General features: G+C 39.0%; 1 protein-coding gene and 1 long non-coding RNA gene across 2 annotated transcripts in view; one reads left to right on the top strand and one right to left on the bottom strand.

The window, feature by feature from the left end:
* Positions 1-16,085, top strand: part of Micu1 (mitochondrial calcium uptake 1) — a 152,409-nt gene that overhangs the window by 97,490 nt on the left and 38,834 nt on the right. The window lies entirely within an intron of this gene.
* The window catches only part of LOC138825888 (uncharacterized), a 40,758-nt gene continuing 32,766 nt past the window's right edge, over positions 8,094-16,085 (bottom strand). Inside the window, exons 2-3 of the long non-coding RNA XR_011371525.1 lie at positions 9,457-9,534; positions 8,094-8,292 (exon numbers count right to left, since the gene is read on the bottom strand). This is a non-coding gene — a long non-coding RNA (uncharacterized lncRNA). The remainder of the gene's footprint in view (positions 8,293-9,456; positions 9,535-16,085) is intronic.

Below are 16,085 nucleotides of genomic sequence, written 5' to 3'. Positions count from 1 at the left end.
GAGACTGAAGGTTTTCCTTAATTTGCAGATAACTTTGCATTTCCAAAGTCAATCCTAGGTTAGTAATATCTTTGATCCTTGGTAATTTTCAGGGGTTTCCTGTCACTCAATATCTTTAAGGTTGCATTCTTAGCTCTTTTTAAACTAGCCACAAGACAAAAAGGGGAGCTTATAAATAAATCATGAAGATTTGATCTTTCTCCAGGGAACACTTTTCCTGAATCTATCATTCAAATAGTCTTAGCAGTCCTATTTCAGTAGAACACAAGGTGCTTCTCAGTTTATGAATGAGCTCTGTGCTGATATTTTAAAAGTTCACAGACCATTTATTTAGAATTCAGAATAAGGAGATATTTAAAATTTTCAACCCAGACCAGAGAATATTTAGCTTAGAATAGAGTTACAGTGCAGCGTGGGGAAAGTAAATTAAAGGAAGGTGATTCCACATGCACAGGTCATTGTTTAACTTCTGTGAGCTTGTGCTCTCTTGCTGCAGCAATCCACAGGTGTAAATCTAGCAGTCTCAAGGATTTTACAAAATTCTGAGTGTACACTGCAGAGTGAAAATACTAGCCCACTTTCTTAAGAGATTTTCATAAATCAGCCACTCTTCTAAGTGCTTTGTGTACATTCTCATTGATGTCCCAGTGCTGTGGGAAGTTGGTATTCTTTATTATCCACAGTTAGCGAATAAGGAAACTGAGGCACAATGAGGTTAAACTGCTTGCCCACAAGCCTACTCATACGGAAGGGCTGAAATTTGACTCCTGGCAATCTGACACCTAATTTACCCAAGCTTTACAGGAACTGTGTTAAGTATTCAGGATACAAAAATGAATAAGACAATTGTAACCCCTCTGTACAGTATGTTCTCAAATAAAACAAAATTAAAAAAAAAATGAATAAGACCTTTTTCTTCCCCGAGCTTACACAGATAAGGTGAATGCAGGAGAAATTCTCCAACAGTGATATAGGTAAGTGCCTGGTGCCATGATTTACAAGCTAGGACTGTTAAATCAGTCTTGGAAGTAAGAGGGTGGGAGATTGCTCAGGAGCATTTCCCCAGCATCGGCACTGTGTGACTCAGCCCAAACTGTGGAATTCATTCTAAAGAACAAGGTGGTTAATTTGTTCTTTGTTCTTGTATAGAAAAGATGAGAAGAAGCAAGGGAGCACTGAGTAACTCTGGGACTGAAGCCAGGAGAGAGTGATAGAGAAAATGACCTTTCTTATTAACTGTCCCAGACAAGCCTGGAATTGATATGTCTTCTAGATGTTCTTATGTTGATAAACAAACCCTGTGTGCCCTCAAGACTAGTTCTGAAGAGAGCAGTAAAAGGTACAAATTTGTGATGGAACACACCTGTAATCCCAGCACTTAGGAGGCTGAGGCAGAAAGACCATGAGTTCAAGAACTGCCTAGGCTACAAAGTAATTAGCTCCAAAAAATTAAAATTAAAAAAAAAAAAGAATGAGGAAGCTTAATGTCTGAGGTATCTGAGTAAGTCTTTTTATTTTTATCCATTTTTGCTGCAGATGATGTTCAGAATTTTAGTTCTTAGACTATAATCTTCAAAAAAGGTTTTTAAAAAACTTTAACCTCTAGTCTGTTGGAAACTCAGGTGTCTAGACAATGTTGTGGGCACCACAGCCAGCTTTGCAGTAGGTTGTGAATAAATAATGCATTATATACAGCCTGTTGAATTTCATGCTCTGAGCAAATGTCATTTTACAGGGTCATATATTATATCAAGTTATTATCCTCTGAATTCAGTTAACAGCCCAGGATTATTTGTCAAGTCTCTCTCATTTCTCATTAATTTTCCTTATTGAATACATTTCTCCTCCATACCCACACTCTCCCTTGTTTGTTTTGTATTAATCCACTTCACCATTAGCTAGAATGTTTTTCATATAAAGCTTGACCTAATGCATTAGAGAGAGAAGAGAGTTCTCTGAAAAAAATAGAAAAAATTAAAAATGCATTCTAGAATAAAAGAATAAATTCAGCCAGGTGATGGTGGCTCATACCTATAATCCTAACTACTCAGGAGGCTTAGATCTAAGGATCAAGGTTCAAAGGCAGCCAGGGCAGGAAAGTCTGTAAAACTACCAAAACAAATCAAAACAAAAACAAATTTTTTTAAAATCCTGGAAATGACTCTGGCTCAAAGTGGTAGAGCACTACCCTTGAGCTCAGTCAGGGATAGTGCCCAGGCTCTGAGTTTTGTGCAAGCCTTAAGACTTCCACACATACCCACACACAAAAAAAAAGAGGAGGAGGCACTGGGAAGGTGGCTCAGTGGTAGAGTGCTTGCCTTGCATGCATGAGGCCCTGGGTTCGATTCCTTAGCACCACATAAGCAGAAAAAAAAAAAGCCAGAAGTGGCGCTGTGGCTCAAGTGGTAGAGTGCTAGTCTTGAGCTGAAGAGCTGAGGGACAGCTCTTCAGAGTTCAGGCACACGACCAGACCCAAAAAAAAAAAAAGGAGGAGGGGAAGGACACAAAGATGGTGTTTTTTGGGGAAACAAAGACAAGAGGTAGCAACCAGGTCATGAAGCCCTTTTAAGCTAAGCTGGAGGGTAGGAGCACTTTATCCTCAAGGCTTTCCAGGGATCCACTGAAAGATTTTTTTGTTTTGTTTTGTTTTTGTTTTTGTTTTTTTTTGGGTCCGGTCGTGGGGCCTGAACTCTGGGCCTGGGCGCTGTCCCTCAGCTCTTCATCTCAAGGTTAGCGCTCTACCATTTGAGCCACAGCACCACTTCCGGCTTTTTTCTTTTTGCTTATGTGGTGCTGAGGAATCGAACCCAGGGCCTCTGGCATGCAAGGCAAGCGCTCTACCACTGAGCCACCTTCCCAGCCCCCCACTGAAACATTTGAACAAGGAAGTAATAATGAGCGGATTTTGATGTTTAGAAATGTATTCTGACAACACTCTTCAGACCAGCAAATAAGGAATATCTATTACATAGTTATTCTATTTATCCATGGAGAAAATAATGTTAGTCTTAGGAAGTTAGAGAAAAGGGTTCAGTAAAGAGATCTTATAAACCTTGAGTAAAAGGTGCTTTAGGATTTGGCAACTGGTACAAGAGAGAAGAGTTCCAGGAAATGCTATTCACTCAGATCATGAATGTAGAAGTAGGTTTGCAGAAAGAAAAGGGCTGGATTCTGTTTTGGACATTTTTGAATCTAAAGTATTATGGGATATTTCAGTAGTTTTGTCTTGAAGTGGTTAGAGAATTGAATTTGGCTCTCAGACTAGTGATATAGTTGGGGATACAGATACAGGATTAAGATGCAGTAGGGATTGATGGGTTCGCTCAGATCATGTATTTACCTGGAGAAAAAAGACAGAATAATAGCCTTCTATTTATGTTGTACAGACTAGAGAAGAAGAACCTCAGGAGGGTAGGTCTCCACCAGATCACTGGACAGGTGTCACATAAGAGTAAGGGAACAAGGAAAGCGACAGCACAGCTGAGAGAGTTTTAAAGAGGCAACGTTTGCAACTTGTCACATCCTTAACAGCCTTCCCTGGCCCTATTTAAAATTAGTTCTTTTTCCTATCCAAAGGTTCATGAGGTAATGATCTGTCTGACTGGCACACTTTTTTTATCTTCTGGACCATGTTTAACATAGAATAGGTGCATAATAAATATTCTATTTATAGAATCTTCTGTTAAGAATAATCAAAATCCATGTGCCAGTGGCTCATGCCTATAATACTTGTTACTTGATAGACTTAAACCAGGAGGACCACAATTCCAGGCCAGTCATACAGAAAAGTCCACAAGATTCCATCTCAATGGAAATAAGCTGGACATGGTTGTACACACTTAATTTTCCATCCAGAACAGGAAACCTAAATTAGACAGATTATAGTCCAGCAATCTAGGTAGGAAGCAAGACCCTGTCTCAAAAATAATAGCACAAAAAAGTGGGCTGGAGGTATGGCTTGTAAAGTACCTGCCTGACCAGAATGAGGCCCTGAGTTCAAACCCCAGTATGACCAAAAATAATAGTAATGAGTATACAGTATGGTTATTTTTAATTATTTGGTGATCCTAGAGTTTGCTAAGCAGGTAATTCTATCACTTGGGCTATTCCACCCATCCTTTTTATGTTGGTTTTGTGTATGTGGATGTATGCAAGTATTGTGGCTTAAACTCAGGACCTGGGCACTATTTGAGCTTTTTCACTCAAGGCTACTGCTCCACCACTTGAGCCATAGCCCCACTTCTGGCTTTTGTGATGCTTAACTGGAGAAAAGAATCTCACAGCCTTTCCTGCTGTTGGCTGGCTTTGAATCACGAGCCTTAAATCTCAGCTTCCTAACTAGCCAGGATTACAGATACAAGCACTTGGCTTTGGTTGTTTGTTTTTTTTTTAAGATAGGGTCTCATTTTATATCTGGGCCAGCCTGTACTAAAATACTCTTTTTTATGCTCACTGCCATAGTTGGATGACAGGTGAATGCTACCATACCCAGCCATTCATTAAGATAGTGTCTTGAGAACTGCTTTTAGCCCAGTCTGGCTTCTAAATGTAATCCCCCAATCTCTACCTCCCAAGTAGCTAGAATTATAGGTGTGAGCCACTGCTCCCAGCTTGTATTTTTTAATGGGTCTATATTTGAATTTTACCTCTGCCACCTCAGGAGTCTTTTAATTTGTTTTGTACAGTTGAGATAATACCTACCTCAAAAGGGTAAAAAGAGGTAAAAAGGCACCCAGGCATAATTTGTGTCATGCAAGACTTGCACTCGCTCCTTCATTTGGGGGTGGACCACTGCACTTCTCCACAGAGCGCCTTCCCAAAGATGACTGCTGCCTCCTGCATTTTCATTATTTTTATTACAAGAGGAAAGAGTAGAATCCATGACCTTATTTCCTGGCATCTCTGTCCATTCTTAATGGTCTTTGCAGCTTTGTAGCCTTTAATGTTTGGAAAAACTTCCAGAAAATTACTAACCTCATAGTCATTAGGTTGATTAGATTTTTAATCCCAAGTCAGCAATTTGCAGTATATTCAACAAGAAAATAAATGAAGTGTGCTGAATTTATTGTGCTGGAAGATATCCATCACTGAGATATTAGGATAATATTTTCCATGTACTTATATTATGATGCATGATATTAGAAGTTAAGGAAGAGCCAAGAGCAATGGCACGTGCCTATAGTTCCAGCTACTTAGTAGGCTGAGACAGGAAAATCGATTGAACCCAGATGGAACAACACTATAAGCAGCTAAGAAATTACAGAAGAATCTGAAGTTTTTTTCCGTGAATACAGGATTAAGATTGGTTACTTTCTCTTTATTGGGTATTATAAATAAAATTGTCAATACAAAATGTTGTTGCCATCATTGATGAGGGATATTAATATGCCACTATTCTTTCATTATAGAAATGATTCATGGATTCTGTGCTATTAAGGCTGGCAAAGAGAAATTCTGAAAGCATCTTAATTGCAATATTGAAATTATCTTACCCACTTGTGATTTTTCTAAGCAATGGTGATATTTATTGTATGCTTCCTTTTTTGTTGTTGTTGTTGTTGTTTTCCTTGTGCCAGTACTAGGGCTTGAACTCAGGGACTTAGCTTTTTCCACTCAAGGCTGGTGCTCCACCACTTGAGCCAAAGTTCCACTTCTGGCTGTTTTTTGGTGGTTAGTTGGAAAGAAGAGCCTTATGAACTTTCCTGCCCAAGCTAGCTTTGAACTTCAAAATTCAGATCCCAGCTTCCTGAATAGCTAGGTTATAGCCACCAGTAACCGGCTATGTCGTCTGTCTCTGTCTCTGTCTCTGTCTGTGTCTCTGTCTCTCTCTCTCCCTCTCTCTCTTTCACACACTCATAAAATGTTATCTAGGGTGAGTTAAAGTTAACAGGGTTAATATAATTTAATAGCTGCTCTTGTCCCAGGAGATGTAGCTGAAGCTGTGGCCCAGCTCTGGTATTGGTACCAACATTAGTAGGCTCTAGTTCAGGCTGTAGTGGTTTTTTTCTGTAAGAAATACAGCAGCTTCTAGTTCCTCTCTTCTAAAGCTAAGCAATACAATTCTGTATTAGTTAAATATTTAAAAAATTACCCTGATTAACCTCAAATTAGTGAGTTCCAGTATGTCTAACTAGAAAAATAAATTAGATGTATTGAAATCATTGCACTAGAAGGTGTCAGTCCATTGTTTTGTCAGCTTAAAACAACAAACATACCACATAATTTCTAAAGAATAGGAATCCATTCAAACTAGTTGAGTGGTTCAAACTGACTCTGATAAGATTGTAATTCAGATGTCAGCCCACTGTGTAGTCCAGTGGAAACTCCACTAGTCTGAAGCTCCTCTAAAATTCATTGTGTGGCTGTAGGCAGGAAGTTGTAGGCTTCAGTTGCTTACTCTGTGTACCTCTTTCTAGGGTTTTCACACCCTCAGCTTCCTATGTCAGCCATCACTTCTGGTATTCTTTTGGTAGCACAGAACAATCCTGGACCATTGGGAGGAGACTAGACAAGGGTGTGAATATTAGTAGGTGATCATTGGGGGTTATCCCTAGGGTACAAGATTCCCCTTAAGAGAGCTGTGCCAACACTAGCTCCAATGACAAACTGTCTCCAATACTGCTCTCATGGTGCACCATCCCTCTCTTTCCCAGCAGTTTCTCTTTCCATCTAATGGTGATTTTATTTTAGATGCTTCATTGCTTTTCTATATCAGCTGCACTGCTGCTCAAAGTTGCATGCTTCTTATTGAATGGGGGAACAGAGGTGTACTTACCTCCCTGTCACTGCTGGAAGATGCTGGCCTCCCAGGAAGAGTTCTGTACTTAACTGTACATCATAATTTCTCCCTGGGTCACCAGACACCCAGTTATATGTGCTAATAATACAACAGCCCAAGAGCTTGCTGTGTCCCAGACTCAGCCACTCCTTTCTTCAGAGAACTTTATCCTTGTAGGGAGCTTTTGAGTTGACCCAAAAGGTGCCTCTAAGTGTCTAGAATTTGGATTTTTTTCAGGAATAAAGGTTTAGTCCCTATTATACTGTGTCTTGTGGCCATTAGTAGCAGAAGTATTGGGCATTTTGGACAAATGTCATTTTACAACCAGAACAATATGGTGTGTTAGGTTTTCAGATATGTAATTCATTCTTTCAAACTGAGAGAAATGTCAAGATTACTTTGAAATTTACCCCTTATGAAAGTACCTTGTAGATTTTCTGCAATAGTTTATATCCAGTACTAGTGTGATACATTAATAGTGTGTTTAAAACCCAGTAGATTCCTTTTTAACTCCAAATGTAAGGATTTGTGTTCTTGTGATGGACATGATAACTTACAAGAATGTGATAAGTTACTAAAACATTTGAATAAAGTATCATTTAATGACTGCTTTGGGGTATCTGAAATTATTTTTTTTTTGTCTAGTGAACTTTAAAGCAGAAACTAGCTACTGCTTGATCCAGCCCTTAACTAATTTTCAATTTAGATGTATACTCTTACCTTACCCATCTGTAGTACTAACTAAAAAAAACTACCTAACTACTAAACTACCTAAACTGCTGCCCATCAAGAATTCCCCTATTGGCTTCCACTGAAGGAAAATTTTCATAAAGCTCAGCATTTCCCATTAAGTAAATGTGTGTCTGGCTGAGATCCTTTTTAAAGTTGGATCTAACGTAATGCTGGGGTTTTTTCCAGTGCTCAGGAAATTATACTTGTCAGTTTATTGATCATGTCATATACCTCAAAGAGCTCATGACTATTTTTTTTCTTCTCTCTACTAGTTAAAACTTTTCTAAAATATCTCCAAGATTGTCTTAAAGAATGCCGCGGTATACTCTTTTTTTAACTGTGGGTCCAAATTAGGTTTTATAGTCACTTTTAACATATATATCTTTATGATGAGACACAGTTATGATAGCTGGGGGAACCATCTCTTTATTTTTGCTCATCTGTGAGTATGCATAGTCTCAAACATGATGTTAATGTGGTTTTGTATGCAGTTTCTGCCAGAGAAATAATAAATGGTTGAGTTGTTTGATCCAACAAATATATGAGGTCCATTTATTTGAACATGCAGTCATTAACTCACCAAAGCTAATCAGATTGTCCATACACTTTGTCAACTGTGCCCAGGGGCCCACTCTGCCTACTGAAACATATTTCATTTCAATCTTGCATAATGGGACATAGACTTTCAGTCCCCTCTAAACCTCCTTTTAGAGGTGATTCACAAAAAGGACCCTTCCCATGCAGTCACCGCTCCATCTGTTAGAGGACTCATGATGGCAGATCTGAAAGCAGAAGAAAAGGTACATGATTTTAGTAAATGGATACTGCTAAGCTATAATTAGTATATGATGCCAACCCCTAGGTACAAGATAGCCTTAAATATTTGAAATTTGCCTCTGTCTGCCAACGTTAGCTGGTAAATATGTTACAGAAGATCGTGCCATTTTCCTCATAGTTACCATGGTGGCATAATTTTAGTGTATTTAATTGGTTGGCTCTGATCTAAAGTACTAATTAACTTCCTTTCTGCCTCCAGACAAAAAACAGTGTGTCATAACCTTGGTCTCATGTTTCTGTGACAATCTTCTTAGTATTGCAAGGTCAGAGCTGGCTTGTATACTCCTAAGATGATTTCTGACTTATTAGAGGCTCATAGCTGCAGAACCCAATCACAGTTGGTCTTTCTTGGTACTTATATTATAGCATGTACACTCTAGAGCACCAGAGTAACTGCCTTCTGTCCACTGTACAGACCTGAGAAGCACAGGAGGAGAAAGGTTATCAGAGAACAGTGACCAAAGTGACAAAAATGGGAGTGCTAGTCAGGAGGTGGTGGCTCACACCTGTAATCCTAGCTACTCAGGAGGCTGAGATCTGAGCATCATGGTTCAAAGCCAGCCCAGGCAGGAAAGTTAACCACCAGAAAACCAGAAGTGGAGCTATGGCTCAAAGTGGTACAGCACTAGCCTTGAGCCCAAAAACTCAGGCCCTGAGTGCAAGCTCCATAACCAACAAGAAAAAAAAAAGAGAGTGCTGCCATCTTTGTCATCCTGCCTTTTACTCCTTTCCCATCAGTGTGCTGCCTTCCTTCCTTTTCTGCTAAACTAGTTTGTGTTTCTTTTTATTATGTGAAACACAAAAAACAAGCCTTAATACAGCTAGAAAAACTAGAAACAATGGCCTCTAAACATTTATGGAGGGAGAATCTGGTCACAGAACCCATATAGACTATAAACAAACTTCCAATGACTTTTAAGTGCCCAACAAACAAATAACAGTTAAGAAAACCTTAATTAGATTGGTGATAAAAGAAAAAGAAAGAATGAATGAAAGGAAGAAAGAAAGAGAGAGAAAGAAGGAAAGGAAGGAAGGAAGGAAGGAAGGAAGGAAGGAAGGAAGGAAGGAAGGAAGGAAGGAAGGAAGGAAGGAAGGAAGGAGGGACGGACCTGATTCACATGACATGTGTCCATGATTTCTGCTTGGTATTCTGAATAACTTAGTTAGCCAGCGAGGGACAGTGGAACCTAGAATCAATCAATGGGTTACAAAAATACAACAGAAATCCTGCACATTCTTTCTGGCTATTTTTCATGCTTGTCATCATGAAAGGGCTTTGACTTTCTATATTTTCCTAGTCCCTAGAGAAAAAAAGATTTTCTTTGTTTTTGTTTTCTGAGATAGAGTCTTCCTATATAATCCAGACTGGCCTCAAATTCACCATCCTTTGCCTCCCAAGTGCTGAAATTATAGATGTGCATCACCACACCTGGATTTTTTCTTTCTTAGTGAAAGACAGATAATAATCCTAATGCAGTCTGAACCACAGTCTGCTTTCACCCCCATACTTAGACTAAGTCTTCTAACTTTGTACATTAAAGCTTGAATGAACCATGTTTCTGAGCATCAGGTTCCTCATCTTTCTTACCTTTATCCTTTTGTCCTTATGCCTTGTCAGTCAACTTAATCTGAACCCTAGTTTATGTATGTTGTCCTTTACTGTCTACTTTCTGTTTTAAAACGTTAGCAATTTCCAGTGGAATATTGAATATATTGAAAAACATGAACTACTTCCATAAATAGACAATGCTAAGGAGATTAGGCTCAATGCCTAGTCAATGGCTTTCTAAATGGTCAGAATTAAAGTGTTAAAATTAAAATTAAGCCAATCTAGACTATGAAAATGGCCCTAGGTTTAATCCCATACCACCACCAAAACAATCAAAAAAGATAAAGCAAAGCAGAGAAGGGATCCATTATTGCAAGATGTGAGAGCAACTGAGATTTGTGCTCTGGAGACCAAAGAATAGAATACGTTCTTAATTTTATAGTGTCCTCAGACTATAGTATTTTAGTCTAGGCAGGAATTTCAGAATTTGAAAATTAATATTTAGCACACCTTCAATGTGTAAAACCATATATAACTTTAACTTTTATTCTAAAATAATAGACCTCTGTTTCTCTCTGTTAGCTCTCCATCTTTTGTAGAGCATACAGAGTTATCATGATGGATTCCTTGAACATGGCTATTTATCTAACTCCACTACAATTGATTTTTCATGTCTTGGATCTGTAAAAATGTTCCTGTAGAAAACTTGAAGCAATAATTATTTTTTATGATGCTGTCTCTTCCTTGAGTATAAATTATTCTTTCTCACCAACATATGATATACAAAAGCTTCTAATCATGGACTTGTCAAATTATTCATTTATAGAAACAATATTATACAATTTTGTAATAGCTATAATCAGTTTTGTATAATCAGTACATACCTCCCCATAGACTATGTAGCAGTAACATACATCCACCAGACTATGTTGTAGGTGGTATCCTGTTAACTCTCCAAATCTTAGGTCATTATTATGTAAGTAGAAGCAGAAGTTATTTCTGTTTCAAAAGTTCTTGTGAAACTCAAGTGAAGAAATAAATAGGAAGGTCTGTGTAAGTTATTATCTCTGTGTAAGTTATTATCCTCACTCCATTAATTTGCTCCCCATTCAGAGTGATGGTGGCTCACATCTGTAATTCTAGCTGCTCAGGAGGTTGAGATCTGAGGATTTCAGTTTGAAACAAGCTTGGGAAGAAAAGTCTGTGAGACCCTTATCTCTAATTAACCAGAAAAAAAAAACATAAGTGGAGGCAAGGCTCAAGTGGTAGAGTGCCAATCTGGAGCCACAAAGATAAGCAAGAGTGCAAGACCCTGAGTTCAAACCAGTACTGGCAAAGAAAAGTTCTCTTTCTTTCCAGTAAACATATTTAGTTAACATCTTCCATTAAGAGCAACTTAAAGCTGGGTGCTGAGGGCTCACACCTGTAATCCTAGCTACTCAGGAGGCTGAGATGTAAGGATTATGGTTCAAAGCCAACTCCAGAAAGGAAAGTCCATGAGACTCTTATCTCCAGTGAGCCACCAGAAAGCTGGCAGCAGAGCTATAGCTCAAAGTAGTAGAGTGCTAGACTTGAGCAAAGGAGCTCAGGGACAGCACCCAGGCCCTGAGTTCAAGCCTTACAAACTGACACAAACTAAATTTTTTAAAAAACAAAGAGCAACTTAAAAATATTTTCCCCTAGGAATAAATATCAAAACTAAAATGCTCCTTAGGCTTAGATTTTTATTGTATGTCATTCTTGTATGTACTTAAAAGGAAAATAGAAGTAAAATAAATAAATTATTCTAAAACGTCTTTGCATCAGAGGTCCAACTCTGACTTCCTTTTTAAAAAAATTTTAATATATTTTATTGTTATTATAGAGGTAATATACAGAGTGGTTTCAGTTACATGAGTCAACTAATGAGTTCAATTCTTTTTGAACCAACTCTGGCTTTCTTTTTGACTCTAAATCATGAATATCTGTTTTCTAGCACTATATTGTTCTTGAGCCATGAAGGCCATTGGTGATATAGCATATATGAAAGAATACTTCACTGTTATCTGGAACATTCTTCCAAGACACTGACATCCATTCTACAAGCTTTGACAAGCTTCTGCAGACAGTGACAAGAATGTCACAACTGCTGCCTAGCCAATCATAATTTTTTTTCGTCTGTTGTGTGGCTTGAACTCAGAGCCTGGCACTGTCCCTGAGCCTTTTTGTGCTCAAGACTAGCATTTTGGGCTGGGAAGGTGGCTCAGAGGTAAAGTGCTTGCCTCACATGCATGAGGCCCTGGGTTCAATTACTCAGCACCACATAAGCAGAAAAAAGCCAGAAGTGGCACTGTGGCTCAAGTGGTAGAGCATTAGCCTTGAGCTAAGAGCTGAGGGACAGCACCCAGGCCCAGAGTTCTGGCCCCACAACTGACAAAAAAAAAAAGAAAAAGAAAAAAAGAAAAGAAAAGAAAAAAAAGACTAGCACTCTACCACTTGAGCCACAGTACCACTTCTGGTTGTTGAGTGGTTTATTGGAGATAAGAGTCTCACGGGACTTTTCTGCTGGGCTGTCTTCTAATCACCATCCTCATATCTCAGCTTCCTGAATAGCTAGGATCACAGGTGTGAGCCACTGACACTCAGCTGGCCAATAATAATTTTAAGAAGCCTGTTAACTTCAGAGATTTTATAAAAGTGTGGAAAAAATTATATGTATATATGTAAATATATCTTACTTCTAACTGTTTCGCATGTACTATCTAACTTAAACTTCCCACTAAGCCCAAGCAGAAGTCTGATTGTTCTTGCTGTTGTGATATACTAGCATCAAAACCACCTGTCAGCACCTTTGATGTGAATTGTAGATGCAGGAAAAGCATCCCAATCTGTTCAGAGAGCCCAAAGGGTATATAATGCTACATAAAGTATTTCCCACAGGTTACCAAACTGGAATTTTACTGACTGAAGACTTAAATCTAGATCATCTGATTTGGATTTCTAATTTAGATGAGTGGGCTCCTCTGTGTTTTGATCAAAATATTCTCATTTTCCTAATGGGCCACTGTGACTCTGATGATTTTCAGACATCTATCTTGTCTTGAATTTTATAAAAATTGATGGCATGGTAGAGTTTTCTAATAGCAACTGACAGAAAAAGGAGAATTTTACTGATGAATTTGTGGGGGGGGGGAGTTCACTGTAATGAATAAATGTACCTGCCACTCACCTCATTTATCATTCTAGCATGGTTTCAGACTCTGAGTACAAATTGTTTAGGCCTGCAAAGTCTGTCATTGCCTATCCTGCCTACAACCAACCTCCTGTATGCTTGTTGATTTACGTAGCTGTTTTCATTGTTTCTTTTCATCTTGTTAGATGTGAGCTGAATATTGCTGAGGAATTTTACATATAACTGGACTCAGCAAAAGCAAGTACTGTTCCATTGCAAGCAGAGCCCACACTAATTATCTTCTTCAAACTTTAGGAGCAACTTAAGGATTTTCCCCCACTGGAAGTAATTATCAGTTCTAAAGAAGTGGCACCATTTCCTCTTAGGTATACAAGACTTTAGCCTGGAGAATGTATCTTGCATACCTATTAGATGATAAATCCAGAAATGGTAGGTCAATTTTTTAATGAGGCATTAACTCAGCTAACCAAAATTATTGAGCAAATGCTGTGTAGCCCAGCTCTCTGGACAAACAACACAAGGAATAGACTCTTTTTTCAAAAAAATATATAGTGTAGCCAAGCACCGGTGGCTCACACCTATAATCTTTTTTTTTAGCTACTCAAGGAGCTGAGATCTGAGAATATGGGTTCGATGCCAGCCCAGACAGAAAAGTCCCCATGAGACTCTAATCTCTGATTAACCACTCAAAAACCAAAAGTAGCAGTAGAACACTAGCCTTAAGCAAAAGAGCTCAAGGACAGCACCCAGACCCTGAGTTCAATTCCGACGACCGACCCAAAAACAAACAAACAAGTATATAATGTAGCTGGATGCCGTGTACATGCTTGTAATCCCAGCACTACAGAGGTAGAGGCCAGAGGACAAAGAATTTGAGACCAGCCTGTCTACTTTGTAAGATTGAGGGCAACCTCAGCTACATAGACAGATGCTGTCTCAAAAAAAAAAAAGAATGAAAAGAAAAAGGAAGGAAGGAAAAAAAGAAATTATTTTTAAAATCATGTTATGAGAGATACAGGAACTCTTAAAAATAAAGCACAATAAAATGCAAAGCATACTCTTTTGTTGAATTTAGACCGTACCTACTAGAACAGCTCAGAAGACTCCAGAAGATTTAGTATGTTTTGGAATCATCAGTAGGGCCATAAAGAGAAGTTAAGTTCAGGGAAGGACAAGATTTGTACAAGTAGATGAAAAGGGGCAACATCTCAAACAGGACAAATGACATAAAGAAAAATATCTCAAGTGCTTAGCATAAAACAAGTCTTCCTCTAGACTCAGGAGTTATTCCAAGTCCTGTCACAGCTGATGAACACCTCCTTCAGAACATAAAGTGCTTAAAAGGATTGTGTTTTCCTAGCTCTAGAAGATATGTGGGTTTGAACTCAAGGCCTTGTGTACCACTGGAACCATTCCTCCAGCTCTGTGTTTGCATTTTGTTGCTATAAAAGACATTAGGGGAAGTGGTACTGTAGCTCAAGTGGTAGAGCGCTAGCCTTGAGCTGAAGAGTTGAGGGACAGTGCTCAGGCCCAGAGTTCAAGCCCCATGACTGACAAAAAAAAAAAAAAAAAAAAAAAAGACAGGCACATGATTAGCACAGTTCATGGAGTTTTACACTGTTTTAGTGCATTTATGGCTTCATGGAGCCCACTAAAAATTTTTACTCCTTTCTTCTATTAGACATGTTTTGATACTCTAATTATTTTGACATTCAGACTTATTAGTTTTCTGTTATTCAGTAATGATGACAGATGAAGAAGTCTTTGCCTTTGTCTCTAAGATTATTTCTTAAAGCTATTTGATTTCTTTGGGTGGGTTATTTTTGGAGGGTGGGTTTTGGGTTCTAGGTTTGCGTGTGTGTGTGTGTGTATGTGTGTGTGTGTGTGTATGTGTGTGTGTGCATGCGTGTGCGCTTGTGCACACGCACACACACGTGCTCGTGCACGCTCAGGTCCTGGAGCTTGAACTCAGGGCCTGGGCACTGTCTCTGAGTGATTTTGCTCAAGGCTTGTGTTTTACCAGTTGATCCACAGCTCTACTTTCAGCCTTTTTGGTGGTTAATTGGAGATAAGATTTTCACAGACTTTCCTGCCTGGCTGGCTTTGAACCTCAATAATCACATCTCAGCTTCCTGAGTAGCTAGGATTATAAGCATACACGACTGACACTTGATTCCAGGTTTTTTGTTTATTGTTTTTTGGGTTTTTTTGGGGGGTGGTCATGGGGTTTGAACTCAGGACCTGGGCTCTGTCCCTGAGCTCAAGATAGAGCTCAAGATTAGAGCTCTATCACTTTGAGTCACAGTGCTACTCTGGGTTTTCTGATGGTTAATTGGAGATATGAGTCTCAAGGACTTTTCTGCCCAAGTCGGCTTCAAACCATGATCCTCAGATCTCAGCCTTCTGAGTAGATAGGATTGCATGCATGGGCCACCCCCCACCTGGCTCTTCAGTTTTCCTTTTCTTTTTTCTTTTTTTTCTTTTGTCAGTCATGAGGCTTGAACTCTGGGCTTGGGCACTATGCCTGAGCTCTTCAGCTCAAAGCTAGCACTCTACCACTTGAGCCACAGCGCCACCTCCAGTTGTCTAGTGGTTTATTGGAGATAAGAGTCTCATGGACTTTCCTGCCCAGGCTGGCTTTGAGCCTTGATCCTCAGATCTCAGCCTCCTGAGTATCTAGGATTACAGGCGTGAGCCACCAGCACCTGGCTCAGTTTTCTTTTTTTAAGGTCTTATTCTGTAGCTTCCCTAGAACTCTTAATGTTCCTGCCATAGCCTCCCAGGTGCTGTAATGATAGGTGTGCCCTACCACTTCCAGCCTTTTTCCTTTTTCTTTATTCAGCACCCACAGTGATGAAGAAGTGGTCAATTATGAACTGCCAAGCCAAACATCAATTCTGTGTCTAAATTATCATTATTATTATTTCTTAACAGCTTTTACATTAGCTATTGACTTCCACAATCTGCCACACCCTTAGGTAACATCAGCACATTAACTTGAAACAGGGCCTACTAGA

This window comes from Dipodomys merriami, unplaced genomic scaffold (assembly GCF_024711535.1).
Source record: "Dipodomys merriami isolate MVZ:Mamm:240054 unplaced genomic scaffold, mDipMer1.0.p SCAF_14, whole genome shotgun sequence".
NCBI lineage: Eukaryota > Metazoa > Chordata > Mammalia > Rodentia > Heteromyidae > Dipodomys > Dipodomys merriami.
This window is presented reverse-complemented; position numbering and strand designations above follow the sequence as displayed.